At 53.4% G+C, this 18,319-nt stretch overlaps 1 long non-coding RNA gene across 1 annotated transcript; it reads left to right on the plus strand.

The window, feature by feature from the left end:
• Positions 1–8,414: 8,414 nt before the first annotated feature.
• Positions 8,415–9,609, plus strand: LOC133075483 (uncharacterized). The gene is made up of 3 exons (XR_009697361.1): positions 8,415–8,562; positions 8,771–8,855; positions 9,307–9,609. It is a non-coding gene; the product is annotated as an uncharacterized LOC133075483 (long non-coding RNA).
• Positions 9,610–18,319: the final 8,710 nt, after the last annotated feature.

Consider the following 18,319-nt stretch of genomic DNA (forward strand, 5'->3'; position numbering starts at 1 on the left):
TGGGATCCTCCCAGACCAGGGATCGAACCCGTGTCCCCCGCATTGGCAGGCAGACTCTCAACCACTGCACCACCAGGGAAGCCCTCGTGGACTCCATTATTATCCCTACTTTGTGGACTAGGAAACTGAGGCTCAGAAAGGGAGTGAAGCTTGCCTAGGGTCATCCGCTAAGGGACATGGACAGAGCTGAAATTTAAAACCCAGGATAGCCTGGTTGTAGAGGCCACTGGAATTGTCTAGCCACAGTAGTTCTCAAGCATCAGCATCCCCCGGAGGGCTTGTTAAAACACAGATCTCTGGGCCCCCCACGCTAGCGTTTTTGATCCAGTCGCTCTGCGGAGAGGCCTGAGTATCTCCATTCCTAGTCATGTAATGGCGCTTGTCTAGGACCCGGTCTAGAACGACCGCTCGAGGACCATTTTCTAACATTGTTACTCCAGAAAAATAGTAGGTACAAAGGAGAGGGCAGCTTGGAACAACAACAAAAAAAAAGCCACACCTATAAGAGTTGTTAGGCCAAGCGGTATAGTGGCACGAACATGGCCATGAGGTCTCAGACATGGGTTCGGATCTTGATTCCACCATAACCACGTGCAGGGCTAATTGAGAGGCATACACCCAAGCCGTGCTGTTTAAGCACCTGGTACTCCGTCACCAGCCTCTTCGTCCTCCTATGCCCGGCTCCAGGCTTCTGCTCCCCGTGTCCGCAGTCATGCGCCGCTCGCCTCTCGTCTCTCCATCCCTGCGCGCTCACGCTCCGCTGTCGAGTCCAGCCAGGCAAGCGTTGCCATGGCAGCGCTGCTGGCTGGGACGCTGGAGGCAGAGCGCGCTGCCCGGCTCGCCCCTTTGTGCCGCGGGGGTGGCTGTGCGCTCCCCCCACGCCCGGCCGCACCCCGCCTCCCCGGCCCCGACCCCCCGGAGGGGGTAAAGGGTAGGGCGTGGGGTTGCAGGGGCGCGGTGAGGCGGGAGGAGGGCCGAGGCGAGGGCCGGGGGTGGGGCGCCTCCGCCCGCCAGCCGCTCCCGCATTAAAATTTCATGGGCGCTGCAGCAGCTACAAAGACGATGCCGGCTGCGCTCGGGGGACCAGAGGGAGGGAGGCTGCGGACGAGTGCGGGGAGGAGTTTGCGATGGGAGGCGCTTGCAGGGGCTCCCCCAGTTCTGCGCTGTGAGCTGGGGCACAAAGAGCCCTCTGCACTGGCGCCGCAGGACCGTGGACCCGAGGTAAGCCGCCGCCCCATTCTAACAGCCCTCCCTTCCCAAGCATCCTTGTCTGCACGCTGGGAACAGCCTAATTCCCCGAGCTTGGGGTCCCGGGCAGGGTGCAGGGTCCCGGGCAGGGTTCAGGGGTGGCAAACACTGCCTGAAGTGCCCCTCATTTGTTGGACGAAGAGCCTCTCCAGCCCGCAGTTGTCAAATGAAGCCAGGACTCCGGCCTGGGTGGGGCACAGGCGAAGAGGCGGGGAGGTCCGCAATGGAGTCTGGTGCCCATGGGGGTCTTGCAGTCATGATCTGAGGGGGAACAAAGACCTTCCCCTCCCCCCGCTACCAGACAGAACAGGAGGGGTCCCCCTGGACCTCTTCCGCCACCGGAACTGGCCAAGCCTTGGAGGGACCCTCAATGGTCTCAGAACTGGAGATGGGGGATGGGATGGTGAAGCAGGGTTCCTGAGTCCCTGTTGTTTCACACTAAGCCTCCCCCCCCTCCGCCCCCCCGCCCAGCACCTGCCCATGCTCCACTTCTGGGACTCAAATTCCAGATGTCCAGCTTCCAAAGGGATGGAGAGGGTCGGAAAACCTCTTCATTGAGAATAATGATATTGACAGTGATAATAATAATACATCAGTTTATGGAGAGCTTTCTGTATGCCAGCAACACGCTTAGTGGTTTGCATGCATTGTCACAACAGTTCCAGGAGATGGTAAGAACCCCGTTTTAAAGATGAGGAAATTGAGCTCCGGAGAAGGTTAGCTACACGTCCAAGGTCACACAGACAGTGATTTTGAATCCAGATATGTCCAACTCTAAAGCCTATGTTACATCCTTAAAACGGTCTGGGGAGACCTCAGAACCCACCAGCTGCCCACCTACTCCTCCCCAATACACTCTCTAGAGAGGCTGGGAATTTAGGAGTGAGGGGGCCAGATCTCTCCTCTCCCCCACTGGAGGCTCGGCTAGAGAAATTGCTTCTCTGCAGTGAAAGGGAAGGCCAGGGGCCTAGATTCCCCACCCTCATCCCAGACTCCAGACCAGTGGCTGCCCTGCTCCGGGATTGCTGGGGCGCACACCCCACTGCAGTGCCGCGGCGGGAAGCGGGGGCGGGGAGGGGGAAGGTGGTAGTGCGGGGAGAGGTGGGGAGAGAACGGCTTTGTTTTTCTCGGTGCCAGCCTCAGTCTGAGTGAGGCCCGGAGCCAAACGCTCATTCAGGCTACGGTGCTCTACCTTCCAAAGCGCAGTACCATTTGGGAGCGCCTGGGAGCTTCGCGATTGCCTGAGCTGGTGGGGGAGGGTAGGGATGAGTAATTCCTCTTGACAGACTGGGAAACCTGAGGACAGTGGTTCTCAGACTTTAGGGGAGTTGCTTCAGATACGCAGATGTCCAGGCCACGTGGCCAGGGGGATGAGTCAGCAGGACTGGGGTGGGGCTGGGCATCTGGATGTTTACTCAGATCCCCTCCTCCCCTTCATCATGCAGATGATCAGACCTCTCCCCTCACCCCAGCCCAGAACCATGTAGCACTCTGGGCAAAAAGGTATCCTCGGGGACACTTTGGCAGCAGTTAGCTTTGAGTTTGGTTAATTTCACGATGAAAGAATTTTAAGGGTAACATCTCCTATGCCTCCCTTGCCCACCTATTTTATTATTTAATGACCGTTTCCACTGAGTAAGTTTCTGAAATCTACCCTATATCCTTCTTGCTGCATTTTTGGCCCATCTCTCCACTCCTTCAGGGAGGAGAGGGGTGAAGTCTTCGGAGTCCCCCAAAAGGAAGCATAACTTCGTACCACGAGCTTTAGAAGAAACACTCTCTATGCTGGCATTCAAAATGAATTCAAAAATGTAATTTTTTGGTGATCTTTAAAACGAACATAGTAAGTTTAATAGAATGCATGATAACTGTAGAAGATTTGCAAATGACTGAAAAAAAATAAGAGATGAAAACTCCATAATTTCGTTACCCAAGAATAACTACTGTATTTACTATTTTCACATATTCCCCTGCAGTATATTTTCTATTCCTGAAGATACTAATTGAAATTGTGCTCTATGTATACTGCTTTTAAAAAGTTACATCAGAGGTGTTTCTCTGTGTTTTTATGCCCTTGGCAGAAATCATTGTAAGCGGGTTGGTGTTTCCTTATTATTGGTCCTGCCAGTTGTTTTTAACATCTCTGCGTTTAAGATCCTTTCTCTGGACCTGATCCCTGCTTCCACCCAGGGAAGGATTCTGCTCTTTGAATTGATCCCTCCTGGATGCATTGCGGTGTGGTAGAAAGAGAAGGCATTGAGTTACACGGATCTCTGTGTGAATCCTCCTCCCCACCTACACTGTGTCAATTTCAGGAGGAAGTAATTTCCCTTCTCTGAGCCTCAGTCTCCTCATCTGTCAAGTGAGAATCATAATCCCTGCTTTAAAAGGCTGTTGTGAGGCTCTGAACCAGTGTGTGTAAAATGCCCGACACCCAGTAAAGACATTGCTGCTTTAGTGCATCAACTATCAGCTCAGGTCACTTCTACCGCCCCTGAATCTTGTAGAGAAAACTTCGTTATTTGCTTTTATTTGTACTGGGCTGTTAGTTCCTCTCCTGGGTGAAACTCAGGCTGTTCGAGCAGCAGTGTTTCTGGGGCATTGGGGCCGTTGTGCAGGTTCATTGGCTTGGTGAATAACTTAAAGGCTAGTCCTTTGTTTGGAAAGGATCCTTCCCCGTGTCTCTGAGGCCTGGTTCATCTGTCAGCTGGAGCTCCGTGGAACAATAGCCAGTGATACTCAGGGGCAGAGGCAAAGGCCGGCTGAGGGTGACACGTCTCCTCATCCCTCTCCAGGCTGATTGGATCAGATGAGGCAGGTGTCCCTTGCTGCCTTGTTGTGCCAGGTGGGCCCCTCTGGAAGCTACCAGGTGAGTCATGGAGGGGAGGGAGGGGCTGAGCTATCCTGTACTCAGGGGTGTGGAGTAGATGATTAATGGTAACGGACTCCAGCTACCATTTATTAACCGTTTACCAAGGTTCTTGCTGGGTGCTGCCTCTTGAAGACCCCACGATAAGGCTGGGAATTGGGCATTACGGATGGGAAACTGAGACTCAGAGAGGTGAAGTGACTAACTCAGGGTCACACAGCATGTTAGTTGTAGAGTCAGGATTTGAACCTGGAGCTAGTATGGCTGTGAAATGTGTCTGTGTACCTATTACACTACGCCACCTCCTCTCCTAAAACTGAACATAATCAGTTGCCTCAAGACCACAGAAGCCACTGGAATAAACTGACCCAGATGGTTTAGCAATCATCAGGGATTCCCTCACAGTAACACTAACACTGATGACTATTGTTTTCATTTGATACATCCCTTCCTCAGGTCTTTTCTCCTTTAACCCCCACCTCCATATCTGAACAGGAGCCTTCTGCCCCTTAGGGGTTCAACAGGCCTGGTTAGAATCCAGAGGCATCATTTTCTAGCTGGGTAATCAGGGAGCAAGGCACTGGACTCTGAACCTCAGTTTCCTCATCTGTAAAATGGGAATAAAAACCCCACTCATTGTTTTGTCACGTAAAGGCATCCCCCACCCGCAGTTCTGGGGTTCCCTTGTTTGAGGAAGAGGTGAATACTTAAGCTCCTCTTTTGTGTAGGTTGTATTTGAATACTTTGTGAAACAGTGCGTTCTGCGCATGTGCAGAAGCCTCTTCCTGCGCAAGTCTCCTGCAAGGCGCCCTGCACATCCGCTTATTCCCAGGAACTTCCGTTGTGTCTCAGCACTCACTCTTCCAAAGCAATTTAGGCCAACGTCTTTCCTATGCCTCAGCTCTCTGAGCAGCTATTTTATTCCAGAGTCAGGGAAAAAAAACAACCCCAAACCCAGAGGGATCCTAAAATGCGACCAAATGCATGTTTCCCTGGCAGCTGGTCGTCTTTTACCAGGAACAGCGCAGATTTTAGGGGAAAACAATGAGTATCCATGGATGGTATTAATGAGCACTGTGGACAACGGTAGTCATAATAATATAAGATCATGAGAGAATGCAAGCTAATAAATAATAGTTATCATCTCATGTAATCCTCACAACAGCCCTGTGGGTTGGGCACCATCATTATCCCCATTGCGTGGATAAGAAGACCAGCCCAGGGAAGCAACGGATTTGCTCGAGGTGGCAGAGCAGGATGGGAAGCCACACCGTAAAGCCTAAGTCCTTTCCAACGCATTTGGATGTTTTGGTTGGCATTGGCCCCACCAAGATACCTCCTGGTTTCTCATTTCACTTCTGATCTGTACCCGAGGAGATCAGTTTTGGCAAATGCTGTGATTTCAGAAAAGGACCCTGGCATCTATTGTCCGATGTGCCCATGGCTACATCTTTATCCCCCCATCCCTCTTTCTTTCTCTCTCAATGACAGATGGAGGCATCTCCCTGCCCACCCATGTGGTACCAGACACATTCACGTGGCCACCAGGACCCTAACAGCATCAAAGGAGTAACCAAGGTGACACTTCCTCTCCTTCTGTGCACCCCTGGGGATGATGGAGACCAGCCTCATGCTGTGTGGTCAGGTCCACCACGAAATCCACACACACAGGAGACCTTGTGGATTTCAGCAGTAGGAGGGACCTCTAGTATTCTCTGGTGTCCAATCCCTGGATCAAAGCTTTCCTGATGGGGCCCCCGACCTTGGCTTGAAGTAGGGGTGGGGTGGAGTCTGTGTGGGCTAGTGGGAACTGAGATGCTGGGACCCGGGAGCCCACCACCAGGTCCCTGTGTGGCCTTTGATCTGACCCTTCTTGATTCTTGCCCTCTGTCATCACATCTAAATGAGTTTTGAAAAGCGAACTATATTGAGGTATAATTTACATGCAGTAAAAATGCACCCATTTAAAGCATCAGTGTGTTTCGATAAATGTATACACCTGTGTAGCCACCACGACAATCAAGATATGGAACATTTTCATCACCCTAAAATGTCCCCCTGCCAATCCCCTCCCAGCTCCTGCCCCAGGAAACCACTGACCTGCTTTCTATGCCTATAGATTTGACGTTTTTCCTAACGTTTCATTGTTAGGGAATCTTTTGTTCTTGGCTTTTTTTGCTCAGCATAATGTTTTTGAGGTTCATACTGTTATCACCTGTGTCAGTAATTCACCCCTTTTTTGTCTAACTTCATGGAGGCATATCATATAACTTACCCATTTCAAGTGCACAATTCAATGTTTCTTTTTCATAAATTTACCAAGTTCTGTACCCATCACTACACATCAGTTTTAGAACATTTCCACAGGCCCAGTAAGATCCCTCAGCCCCATTTACCGTTAAACGCAGCCCACTACTAATCCCTGGCAGCTGGTAATCTGCTTTCTGTCTGTATAGGTTTGCCTTTTCTGGACATTTCATATAAATGGACTCATACAGCATGTGGTCTCTTGGGCCTGGCTTCTTTCACCCTGCATAATATTTTCGAAGTTTATCCTTGTCATAGTATGTAGCAATAGTTTGTTCCTTTTTATTGGTGAGTAGATTTCATTATATGAGTGTACTACAGCTTATTTATCCATTCACCAAGACAGGGGATTTAAATTTAATCCATGCCTCCTAAGTGGGGTGTATACACCCCCCGCCCCCGGAGACATATAATCCTGCAGGATAAATATGGCCCATATTTCTGGGACATCAGTGTTACACAAAGATTTACTCAAAGTTTAAATCATTAACTGGGGAAAATAATTTTTAGATCACGCACTGTGTGCCAGGCACTGGCTAAGCCTTTGAGAATAATTAACTTTGAGTCATACATCGGGTACGTGGGGTTTGGAAGCCATAATCTCACCCATGTTTTGTTTGACCTCAGAGCCCTTTATACCCTCTTAGACAGCTGTCAGCTTGATGCAGGAGCTAAAGTTCCCCTTGAAACCTCTATTGCCTTATTCATAACAGGGATTCTGGGTCCACAGGGTCAGGGGAAAGGGTTATTGTGTTTAAACAATGTTCCTCTGAGTAATGCAGGGTCTATTTACAGAGTGCAGCAAGTTCCTGGGATAGAGGAGAAAGAAAGGCATTTCCGCGTTCTTCGGGACCACACTGGGAAGCAGCCTTGCAGATAAGTATTCAGACTTACCAGCCCACAGCCTACCAGCCTGCCCTCTCCTGGTCTGTACAGGAAAGTACAGCATCCCTGAATCCCCAAGGTGGGGGAGAAATCAGTGCTGTGGCTCATTCACTTCTATTCCACAAAGAAAGAGCTTGTCCCCGTTTTATGGGGCCCCAGAAAGTAATTTTCCTACCCCACTTTTGGCATCAAGGCTAGTATTTCACAAACTCCACCATCGGGAACTTCTGAGGAACTGAGTTTAATGACTTCATCTTGAGCACCTGTAGATCTGGTGTCAGAAGGAGGCTGGGGACTCCTGGTGATTTGGGCTGGCCCTTCCCTTCTCAGTTCTGACCCTTTGTCATCATGTTTATAAAACTTGGCTAGGACTCCTTTGCCTGGCAGTCAAGCGGGGACCTTGGCACTGTGACCCTATGGCACGTGCTTCGCAGCGTAAGGGTCTGAGTACATCTCCAGCTCTGGACCCATGCCCTAAGTCCAGGTGCTGACAGCAAGCTCTGAAAATATGCCAAGAGGGCCCCTGACTCTCCTGGCCCAGGTCTGCTAGTGGATGAAGACAGCTTAGCTGTCACTGAAAGCAAAGCCTGTGAGATGGTGCTGGCTCATGATTCATGGGCATTCTCTGGTACTCTCCAGACTGGAGACCGGGGGTAGTCATCAAAGAGCCCCAGCCCACCATCTGACTCCCCAAGCTTTTCTTCTTCTGGGGCATCAGAAAAGAGAATGGGAGATGAGGGCGGGGGGCATAAAGATAACTGAGGCTGAGAAGAAGGGCGCTTCCTACGTCCCATCCACTGCCTCAAACTACGGGTTATTACTGTGCGCTTTGGGTGAGTGTCCGGATGGGATGCGCTCCACAACTCAGAGAGGGGCAGACTTCCTACGGCTACAATGGGATGACAGAGCTGGGACCACATCTCCAGATTCCCGCCTCTGTTTGCTGCTCTCACTCAAGCTGTTTCCCCTTTCTCTGGGGTCACGTTCCGCTGCCGGCAGGGAACAGGGAGGCGGCTGAAGGGAGCCAGGGGTGTTCTGGGCTGGGAGGAAGGGAGGTGGGGGGCGCGGTGCCTGGGCCCGGCCTCCCTGGCTCCTGGGGCGGGGCCACTTGTTAGCAGAGACTTCTGGCCCGGCCCGGGCTGGGGAGGGGGCCTGGGTGCGGTTTTCTCCTGTGTCGTGGTTGTCTCTTTTGTCTTCCAGGATGGACCTGTAGGGTCTACGTGGGGTAGGAGCTGGGAGCTGCACGCTGCCAGGTGAGCCCGGGTAGGTGTTAGGGAGGGGGTTCCGCTGCGCTTCGTTTCTTGGAGGCTGATTCTCCTCCCATCCAGGCCCAGGTACCCAGGTCTGGCCCAAACACTCCTGCCGTTGTGCGTGGTCTTGGTGAAGGTGGTGGGACTGAATCAAGAGCACTGCGGGTGGGTCCACAGCAGAGGTTTCAGCACATGCCTTCATCCAGCGCAGACATGGACCGAGCGCCTTCTCCCGGCTAGAAGCTGAGGATCCGGAGGTCAACACGCGGTGCGGTCCCGCCCTCTCAGGTCTTCACGTAAGAACGTGCTTTATCACAGTCTCTGTGAGGAAATGAGCTCCCCGTCCTGGGAGGGGTGTGTGTGTACGTGTGTGTGTTGGGGGAGAGGCGTACCGAGGTCCCCTCAGCGGGAATGTTGTAAAGGGAAGCCAAGCCTCCCGAGGACTCTGAAGGCCCTTTCTGCCCACCTGGACACTTGCTTCTCGTCTGCCCGTGAAGCCTGTGGGCCGGCTCCGGGGCCCCTTTATTGCTTTTACACCCCTTATGCGAGCCCTGCCAAGATGGGGCACCCTCTGTATGCGTTATTAGCATCCGAAGCCCTCACCCCGCCCTGTCTCAGTCTTGGTGGCACAGGAGGGAGACTGGGGGTCTTTGAAGGGGCCCCTGAGAGGTGTGTGGCTGTGGGGAGCCGGGGTGGAGGCTAGGCCCCCATCCTCACTTGCTGTGCCTGCTCCGGCTGCCTCTCCAGGACTCCCGGGTGACCCTGGACTCTGGCCACGGTGACACAGGGAGCAGCCTTTGGTGGTTTTCTGGAACCCTGGACAATTCCCTGGAGACCTCATCCTTCCCAACTCCTGGGCTGGAGCCCCCCGGGGATAAAGGCCCCTCCTGGTTGGTGCTCAGCCAAGGACAGGACCTGGCTCTGGAGGACAGCGCGAGGGCTGTGAGGGAGGCTGGCAGCCCACCGTCCCCTCCGCTTCTGTCCGGACCTGCCTGCTGGGCCCTACGGTCCAGGCCTGGAGGCCCTTCCTGACCCCGTGAGGACGTGATTTCTCCTTGAATCCCTGCCAGCGACCAGGCAGAGCTGGGCCTGGGCCAAGGCCCCGCTGACCACACCCTCGCCAAGGCTGGGTCTCCAAGGACCCTACAGGACAGGAGTCGGGGAGGAGCTCCCAGTGGGATGGAGGGTGGATGCAGCCCCCGGGGCGCCACTGGCTGGAGGCTGTCTTGCGCCGTTTGCTGTGTGAGTGATTCTCGTTTTTGTGGGAGCTTCTTGGACAGGGCTTTTCCTTGCTTCTCTCCCTGATGGTGACCAGGAGGAGGCAGTTGGGCCTTGGGGGAGCTTGGGCCTTTCCCTAGTGTTACGGAGCTCTGGGAGGGGCTATCCTGAAGAGAGAGTTTCCAAGAGATGCGGAGACCCAGGCTGGAGGGGGGGCAGGGGTTTGCGTGGTGGCACTCACCAGAAGGAGACAGACACAGGGCCTTGCTCCTGACGTCCAAAGGGAATGGTCTGGAATCAGCCTCACCCCAGCCCAATCTCAGACCCTGCCCCCTGCCACACCCCTGTCCCTGGGGAGCAAAGGCAGGCAGGGCAGGCTCCACACACACGCAGCTTCCCCATCAGGCGGCGCAGACTCACTTACACGCCCCCCTCCTCGTTCTCCACTCCCTCCAGCCCCCGCAGCGGGGCCAGTCCCAGTGCTTGCACAAGAGCTGCCTCGGCTTTCCTTAGGCAAGTTTAAGAGCCCCAACGTCCTTTTCCCAGGGTGGGGAGGGGACCTGTTTTAGTCAGCTTGGGCTGCCATAACAGAGTACCACACTGGGATGGCTGAAACCACAGAAATGCATTTTCTTATAGTTCTGGAGGCTGGAAGTCCGAGATCAAGGTGGCAGGGATGGTTTGTGGTGAGGCCTGTCTCCTTGGCTTGCAGATAGAAACTTATTGCTGTGTTCTCACATGGCCTTTTCTCTGTGCATACAGAGAGAGAGAGAGACAGAGACAGAGAGAGAGAGACAGAGACAGAGAGAGAAAAATAGATATCTGGTGTCTCTTCCACTTCTTATAAGGGCACCAGTCCTATGGGATTAGGGCCTCATCCTAATGACCTCATTTAACCTTAATTACCTACATAAAAGCCCTGTCTCCAAATATAGTCACATTGGGGGTCACAGCTTCAACCTATGAATTTGGGGGGGAGACACAATTCAGTCCACAGCAGGTGGTCACCACAAACATGGACAGCTGGAGCCAACTCCCCTTTAGAATTCCCACCCCCAATAGGGAGGAGGAGGAGGAATAGAGGCATGGGAAGTAGAAACATTGGGAGATTCTGTGCTAGGGTGGCCCTGGAGGCCTCGGGGAGACACTGGACCCAGTGCAGCGAGGAGGAGCCCCCAGCAGAGGGCTGTTACGGGAAGAGCTTGGGCTTTGGAGTCTGAGGGTGCGCAGTCTGCCGTACAACCTTGGGCAACTCACCTCACCCCTGTGAGTCCAATTTCCACTCTGAAACTGGAGCCAACTGCTCACCTGGGCGCGGGGTGGGGGGCACAGGGAGAAGTCAGTGAGATCATGCACCTGGCACAGCACCTGACTCTTAGTAGGTGCTCAATAAACACTCCCATCCATCTTGGAGTTTAGATTTAGGGCTTCTCTCTTTCCGGCACTCTGGACTGTAAACTCCTCATCTTTGATCCAGAGGCATTTCTGACTAGGGCTTCCCCTCTTGTATTTTTAATATCCCTCTCTAATCAGATTGAGGAATTGGCTGCATTGCATGGCCTCCAGAGTAGCTCCAAATGCTTCCTGGGGAATTTAATATCTACCCCTCTCATCAGAATTGAGCACCTACTGTGAGCCCTTCCCTGTACTACTCGCTTGAGGGGAATATAAGTGAAGATATGGCCATGATTCAAGCCTGCAGGATTTCACAGCCATGCCGAGTGGGAGAAAACCAGCTCACACAGAGAATTAGAGGATGGGGCAGAAAACAGTCTACTGAGGCACAGGTTCTCGGTGCTTGAGTGGGTGGGAGTAAGACCCCAGAGTAGGCTGAAAAGGCTTCCCAGCGAGGCTGAACTAATCAGGACCTTGGAGGATGAGAAAGATGTGGTTTAGTTGAGAGTTTCCAAGGGAAAATTAGAGCAGAGATGCCCAAAGTAAGTTCTAGGAGACGTCATTGCTCTTTAAAAAAAAAAAGTTCAAATTCAGTAGGTTTCTGTAGTGCAGGGCTTATCAGAGCCTTTGAAAGTGCTGATGGGAATTGTGAATACTCAAGGACAGACAGAAGATTAGGTGTTTTCCCCCAAACTTTACTGGCAACAGAACCCTTTTCTTACAGAACATCAGTTAGAACCATGGAGAGTCTACATGGGGGTTTACGTGGGAAAATTACAACTGTGATAGGAGATGACAAAACCAGGGCACACTCCAGTGCTCTGTAGCAGCGGCTGGAAAGGCAGCCCTTTCCCTGGGGCTGGGAGGTCTGAACTTGGTTCCAGGAGCCAGGTGAGCCTTATGCAGTTTTAGTATTTGGGGGAGGGCAGGCCATTGGTTGGAGTAGCCAGAGGCCTGGCAGTAGGGGACGGAGAAGCTGTCCACTGGACCCGGTGGCTCTAGGGCAACAGACCTTCTGTGGGAAGATGCTGGTGTGTGCGCGCGTGTGTGTGTGTGTGTGTGCGCGTGCCTGAGTGTGACAGGATCCGGCCTTCTGGGAAGGGGATGACCAGAACCAGGCAGGGGGTTTCCAGCCAGAACCAGCAGGGTCCATTTGCAGGGGAACTGCAGTGTGTGTGGGAGGGCCCCTGAGGCCCAGAGCTGAGAAGTAGGGAAGCCAAATTCTTCTGGGCAGGGTCTACGTGGATAGTCTTGATTCTGGTGGGGCTGAGGAGCTGGGAGGCAGACCCCCTGCCCTGGTCAGGCCCGGCTCCCTGGCTGGTGGGGGCGGGAGGCCTCTGGAGCTGCAGCTGGAGGGGCTGGGGCAGTGTTGCATGGTGTGATTAACCTACTAACCCAGGGCTCGGCCGGGACGCTGTGGCGTGTGACGAGGTGCCTGGCCTTCTGCCGACCGACTAACCCACTAACCAGGCCCGAGCATGCCCTACTAACCCCCTGCAGCCACACCCTACTAACCTTGCAGCTCGTGGGCCTTTCCAGGGGCTAGGATGTGGGGCAGACGAGGCTCCGGAAGCCCCTGCCCAGGGCCTGGGATCTCTGTGCAGACCCACGTTCCAGGACAGGGCACGCAAACAGGACTCGCCAACTCTGCTGCTTCCTGCTGGGTGACTCTGAGCAAGTCACCTCACCTCTCTGAACCCCCGTTTCCTCGGCAGTAGAATGGGAGGCCTGCTCCTCACCTCACAGGTGGCAGTGAGGATTCCCAGGAATATAAAGCTCTTGACACATGGCAGATACTTAATACATATATAGGAGGGCAGGGTGGGAGACCCAGAAAACCTGACCCATCATGCACCCTGGCAGACCCTGGTCGCTCTGGGTGGTCTGCACACAGACCCCTCTGCCTGGGGCTGGACACTTGCTTTGAAACCCTAACCGTCTCTTCCCCACACTCTTCCTCCTCTTCAGCTTTCTTTCCGTAGACAGCTCTTTTTTCAATTACTAACCCGTCTAACCCCAGGGGGCCTCAACTGCACCCCGACCACCCCTTAACAAACTAATGGACCTGCGTGTGTTCTTCCTTTTCTCCTAGCGGCTCCCAGTGTGTGTCTGCTGAGGTGCCCCTGTCCGCTGGTGCTGTGCTCTGACTTACTAACCCAGCCCCTACTAACTCTGTTTTCTCTTCTTACTAACCCCAGCCCTGCCGAGCTCTGGGCCCCCCCTCGGGGCTGGTCCCCCTCCTTTTGGCAAGCAGATGTCCTGGGGCTGGCCCTGCAGACAGATGCCCCACTTTGCTGCCCCGATTGGCTGTGAGTTCAGGGTCCACTGGGCCGGTTCTACTAACCACACCAGTGGCCCAGAGGAAGAGGTGGTCCTGCGGGTGTGGGAGGGAGGCCGACCTCTGAGCACAGCATCCCTCCTCTGTGCACAAGGCTGGTTGCCACTGGGAGTGGACGGGAGCAGGGCAACTTCTGGGGTGTGAGTATGGAGGCCTGTGGGTCTAGAATGGGGAGCTCTGGGCTCCTCCCAGCCAAGGGAGCAGAGAGAAGGCGCCTGTGTGTCCTTCTCTGGAGGGAAGCGAGGGTAGAATCTTCTCCATTGGCAAGTGGCCGGTAGTGGCGCGGTGCAATTAATGAAAGGCGTGTCCTGCACAGGAAGTCAGCAAGGGGCGTGTCTCGCACAGGAGGTTAGTAAAGGGGCGTGTTGCACACCGGAAGTCAGTAAGTGAAGACTTCCCCACATTGGAAGTCGCTGAAAGGGTCCTAACCGCATTGGAAATCACTGAGTGGAGCATTTAGTACTGGAAAGTCAGCCAGAGGGGGCATTTCCCACATTTGGAGGATGGGAAGAGGGGTATCTTTTACACCAGAAGTCAGTGAGAGGGGACTTTTGGCCTTATCACAAGGTGCTGAGAAGGAATGGCCAAGAGATCAGTGAGAGGGGCCTTTCCTAGAATGAGAAGTTGGCTAGAGGGGCCCTTCCCATCCCTGGAGCTGGGAGACCCGGGTTTCCCACACTGCAAGTAGATGTGGGCCTTTTTTCCTACCGAAGTCATTGAGAAGGGCAGTCCACAGGGGGAAGTTTGAGAAACCAGGCAAGAAAGCAGATCTTGGGTTCGGGGTTTGCAGGAGAAAGTGGGAAGCAACAAATGAACCCCAGGTGCCCACGGAGCCCTGCAGACTGTCGGGCCAGCCAGAAATTCATCCGTGACTCCCTGTCCTGTTCACACCCATGTCCCTACACCAGCCTGCCTCCCCAGAGCCCGCCAGCCGCTAAGCCAGGGCCACACCTGGGGGTGATTTTATGCCGCACCTCCAGTGGGCACCTTGGTCTCTTTGGGCTTATCTCTGGCTCCTTTGCACTAACTCTTGCTCTCACCCAGCTAATCCCTGTCTCGCCCTGGCTGCCCCAGAGGGCTGACCACTAACAGCCAACCCTGCCCATCTGGGGGCTCCAGCCTCCTGGCCTGGCTCTGACCTGCTCTTAATTAACCTCTCCTTCACCTGACTAACTCCTACCCTCCTGATCTGTTCCTTTCAGCAGAAACTAACGGCTTGTGGATTTCTTTCTGACTAACAACAGGTCTAACCCTCCTCCTCACTATTACTATTAACAGCTTGGATGTCGGCATGGCTGGGACTGGGCTAACACAGGTTTGGGACTTGACTAACACAGGGAGAGCCGGAGCTAGTCGTGTTGGATGTGGTCACTGCTCTGGGGAAGAGCCATCTGAAGTCAGGAAAGTTCTCAGTACTCTAAAGGAGGGGCTGGGCTGTGGCTCAGGCCTGATGGAGGAGTGGTGTCTGCTGAGGTGGGGTCAGAAACAAAGTCAGCCTCCCAAGATTTTGGCCACTGGACATATGCTATTAACCCCTTATAACCTGCAGTTGGGCTCTGATTCTTTTAAACAATAGCCTGATAGTTGCAATAGTGGATGCAGCATTTGTGGCCCTAAAAATGCCTGTCTGGTGTGTACAGAGGATATGCCATTGTGTATGGAATTATCAGTCATCAGGAGAGGGCCTAGAGTCCTTGATTTGGGGACTTTAGAGCTTTGGAAGCTCTAGGACATAAAACTTTAGATGGGAATAGTCAGACCGGTTGTAAATCTATCACCCATTTACACCTTGGTGTAAATTAGCTCAGCTTTCTCTTCTAACTTCTGTGCAATTTAGCTGCCCTGAGATGATGAGAGTTTGGCTGGAAGGGAGTTTGGATCTCTTCAGTGCTGGGGGAGGGTCCTCTGGGAGCAGAGAGGAGAAGCAACGAGTCCAGGGGTTCTTGGGTGGGGGTAAGAGGGGGCACCAGGTTGGGGGGGGATGGGAAGAGGGGGCAGTTTTGCTGGCTCAGCCTGGTAGTCAGGGTCTGTGGGAGAGGACAGCTCAAGGCAGGGCCTGGAGGACTGGATCAGCTCAGGGGCAGGGTCAGAGGCCTGCCTGGAGGCCTTGCAGGCAAGTTGCTTGGGTCACTGAATACTGCTCTGGGGTTGAAAGCTTCTCTGATAGTCAGGGACTCAGAGCTAATTTAGCAGAGCTGGTGGTGAGGCCTGAAGGGCGATCCAGAGGCCTGAGCTGCAAAAGGAAGGAGAGGAGAATGCATCCGAAGGAGCCTGCAGGACCGGGGGTGGGGTGGAGCCTGCACTGGGGAAAGCACGTGCCTGCTGCCCTCTAGTGGCTGCCTTGCCCCATTTCACTCGAAGCATTTCCCATTCCGGGGGCCTTTTTATTCAACCACAAAGACTTGATGCTGCTGAGGACCTACTATGTGCCCAGCACTGCTCTGGGTCTGGGACCCACGCACAGGCTTTTCCACAGTGCTCGTCTAGCTCACTGGGGGAGATGGAGAAAATAAACAGGTAATGCAGTAAGATGGGTGCCATGATAGGGGTGGTGGGGCTGTGAAAGCACCCAGGAGACAGACAAGGATGAGAAGCACCTACTGTGTGCCAGGCACGGTGCTAGGCTTTGGGGATGAGTGGTGATTAAACATCACACAATCTTCAGGAACTTTAATGCTAGCATATTTAGTGGGGGTGGGGTAGAGTGAGGTGTGGGCAGTCAGGGTAAATTTTCTAAGAGGAAGACATCTAAGCCGAGCCCTGGCTGGGCAGAGTGTAGTGGGGATGAGTTCCAGGAAGCGGGAATGGCGGACACAGAGTTCTGGGGATCAGAGAGGATCGAAGAAATTCTGGAAAGGTTGTGGAGAGCGCAGCAGGAGGCAGGTGGGAAATGGACAGATACCAGATGGTGCTGCCAGTTTATCCCAGGGGCACTGGCGGTGCGCTACGGGTGTGACTGAGGAGGCGACAGGTTAGATTTGAGTTCTAGGCTGACCGTGTGACTGTTTCAGCCCAGGTGGAATTCTGAGGAGCTTCTAATACGTTCTGGCCAAATTTTAGAAAACTGGTTCGAAGTTCTTGAAAGGAGGAGGACCCTCAAATCCACCTCAAGATAAATAAGGTGGGCCATGTTCCTGCCAGGCAGGGGCCTGGTGGAGGGAGCAATGACGGCTTGGAAGAAGAACAGCCTTAAAAGCACATCATCCCCAGCCCCTGGTGTCATGCCACTCCGGGAGAAGATCCGAGGGCATGTGGTCACTGGCTGGGAGAATCTCACTGGAGAGGGACTCTGTTAGTCCTGTGTGGCTGCAAAGCGGGGGCAGGCAGGCGTGGAGGAACCTTCCGAGAGGCTGGTGCCAGGGAGGGAAAGATGTGTCTTGGTGGGTAACGAACCTTCTGGAGGCAGAAGGATCGGGACTAGGTCACCTTTGAGACTGATGATGGTGGTGGGATTCTCGGATTCTGTGTGAGTGTGTGTGTCCTCGACTTAATACTAGAGGAAGCTGAGCCCAAGAAGGCAACTCTGTTCTCCACCCGCTGACCTGGGCGTGCCGATGCTCACTCTGGCCTTGACTCCACTGAACATCCAGCTCAACAGGAGCAGGACCTCAGCAGCTGGGGAGCTGGCCTCGCAGCTGGAAGAGGCGGCTTAATCCTTTAATAGGCAGCGCGGAGGGACTGGCGACTGTGGTCCCTGCCGGGGGGCTGTGCTTGTGTAGATATTGATATTGTACATATTGAGCTGGAGGGATATGTTGCAGGGGATGGGGCTGGTCCCATCCCTATAAAACACCCCAAAGGCCCTCTTGAGACTCTACCCAGGGACCCACTGTTTTACTTGAATAGACCAGAGAGGACATTTTCCACGTCATTGCCTCCAGGGATGCTGAGTGTGGGGATTGAAATTCTGCTGTCGATTAAAAACAATATTTTTACGTGGATCCAGCAATGGAGTATGAACTTGGCATTTTGTTTTCACCCATGAATGTAGTTTCTTTTGTTGAAAATACCACTTTGATATTAAAACTAACTCACACCCAAAGGATGACTGTGGCTTAAGAGGCAGGTGGCTGCATAATTTGGAGGCGGGGTGGGTGGGTAGGGGAGAGCCAGTGGCATTTTCAAGGAATAGGAGTGGGCTCTGCCAGCCTTTTCTCAAGACCATGACCTTAAAAGTCAATACAATAGGGTATAGATTTCATTTGTAATTGTGGGAAAACACAAAAGTTACCATCTTAAATAAATTTATTTTAAAAATGGTTATTTAATTTTATTTATTTGTGGCTGCATCGGGTCTTCGTTGCTGCGCGCGGGCTTTTCTCTAGTTGCGGCGAGCGGGGGCTACTCTTCATTGTGGTGCGCGGGCTTCTCGTTGCAGAGCACGGGCCCTAGGCACATGGGCTTCAGTAGTTGTGGCTCGCGGGCTCTAGAGCGCAGGCTCAGTAGTTGTGGCGCACGGGCTTAGTTGCTCCGCAGCATGTGGGACCTCCCCGGACCAGGGCTCGAACCCACGTCTCCTGCACTGGCAGGCGGATTCTTAACCACTGCGCCACCAGGGAAGCCCTACCATCTTAATCATTTTTAAGTACACAATTCAGTGGTACTGAATTACAAAGTTACAAAGTTACAATGCTAACACTGTTGTGCAACCATCACCACTATCAATGTATTTTTTAAATAGCACTACTTTGTGCCTAGGACAGTGCATCAGAGAAAATCCATATCTCTTCTCACCTTCTCTCTTTCCTTCTCTCCCTCTATTCACCTAGAAACCATTCACTGAGTCCATCCTGTATATCGGGCACTGCT

This window comes from Eubalaena glacialis, chromosome 15, assembly GCF_028564815.1.
Source record: "Eubalaena glacialis isolate mEubGla1 chromosome 15, mEubGla1.1.hap2.+ XY, whole genome shotgun sequence".
In the NCBI taxonomy this organism is placed as follows: Eukaryota; Metazoa; Chordata; class Mammalia; order Artiodactyla; family Balaenidae; genus Eubalaena; species Eubalaena glacialis.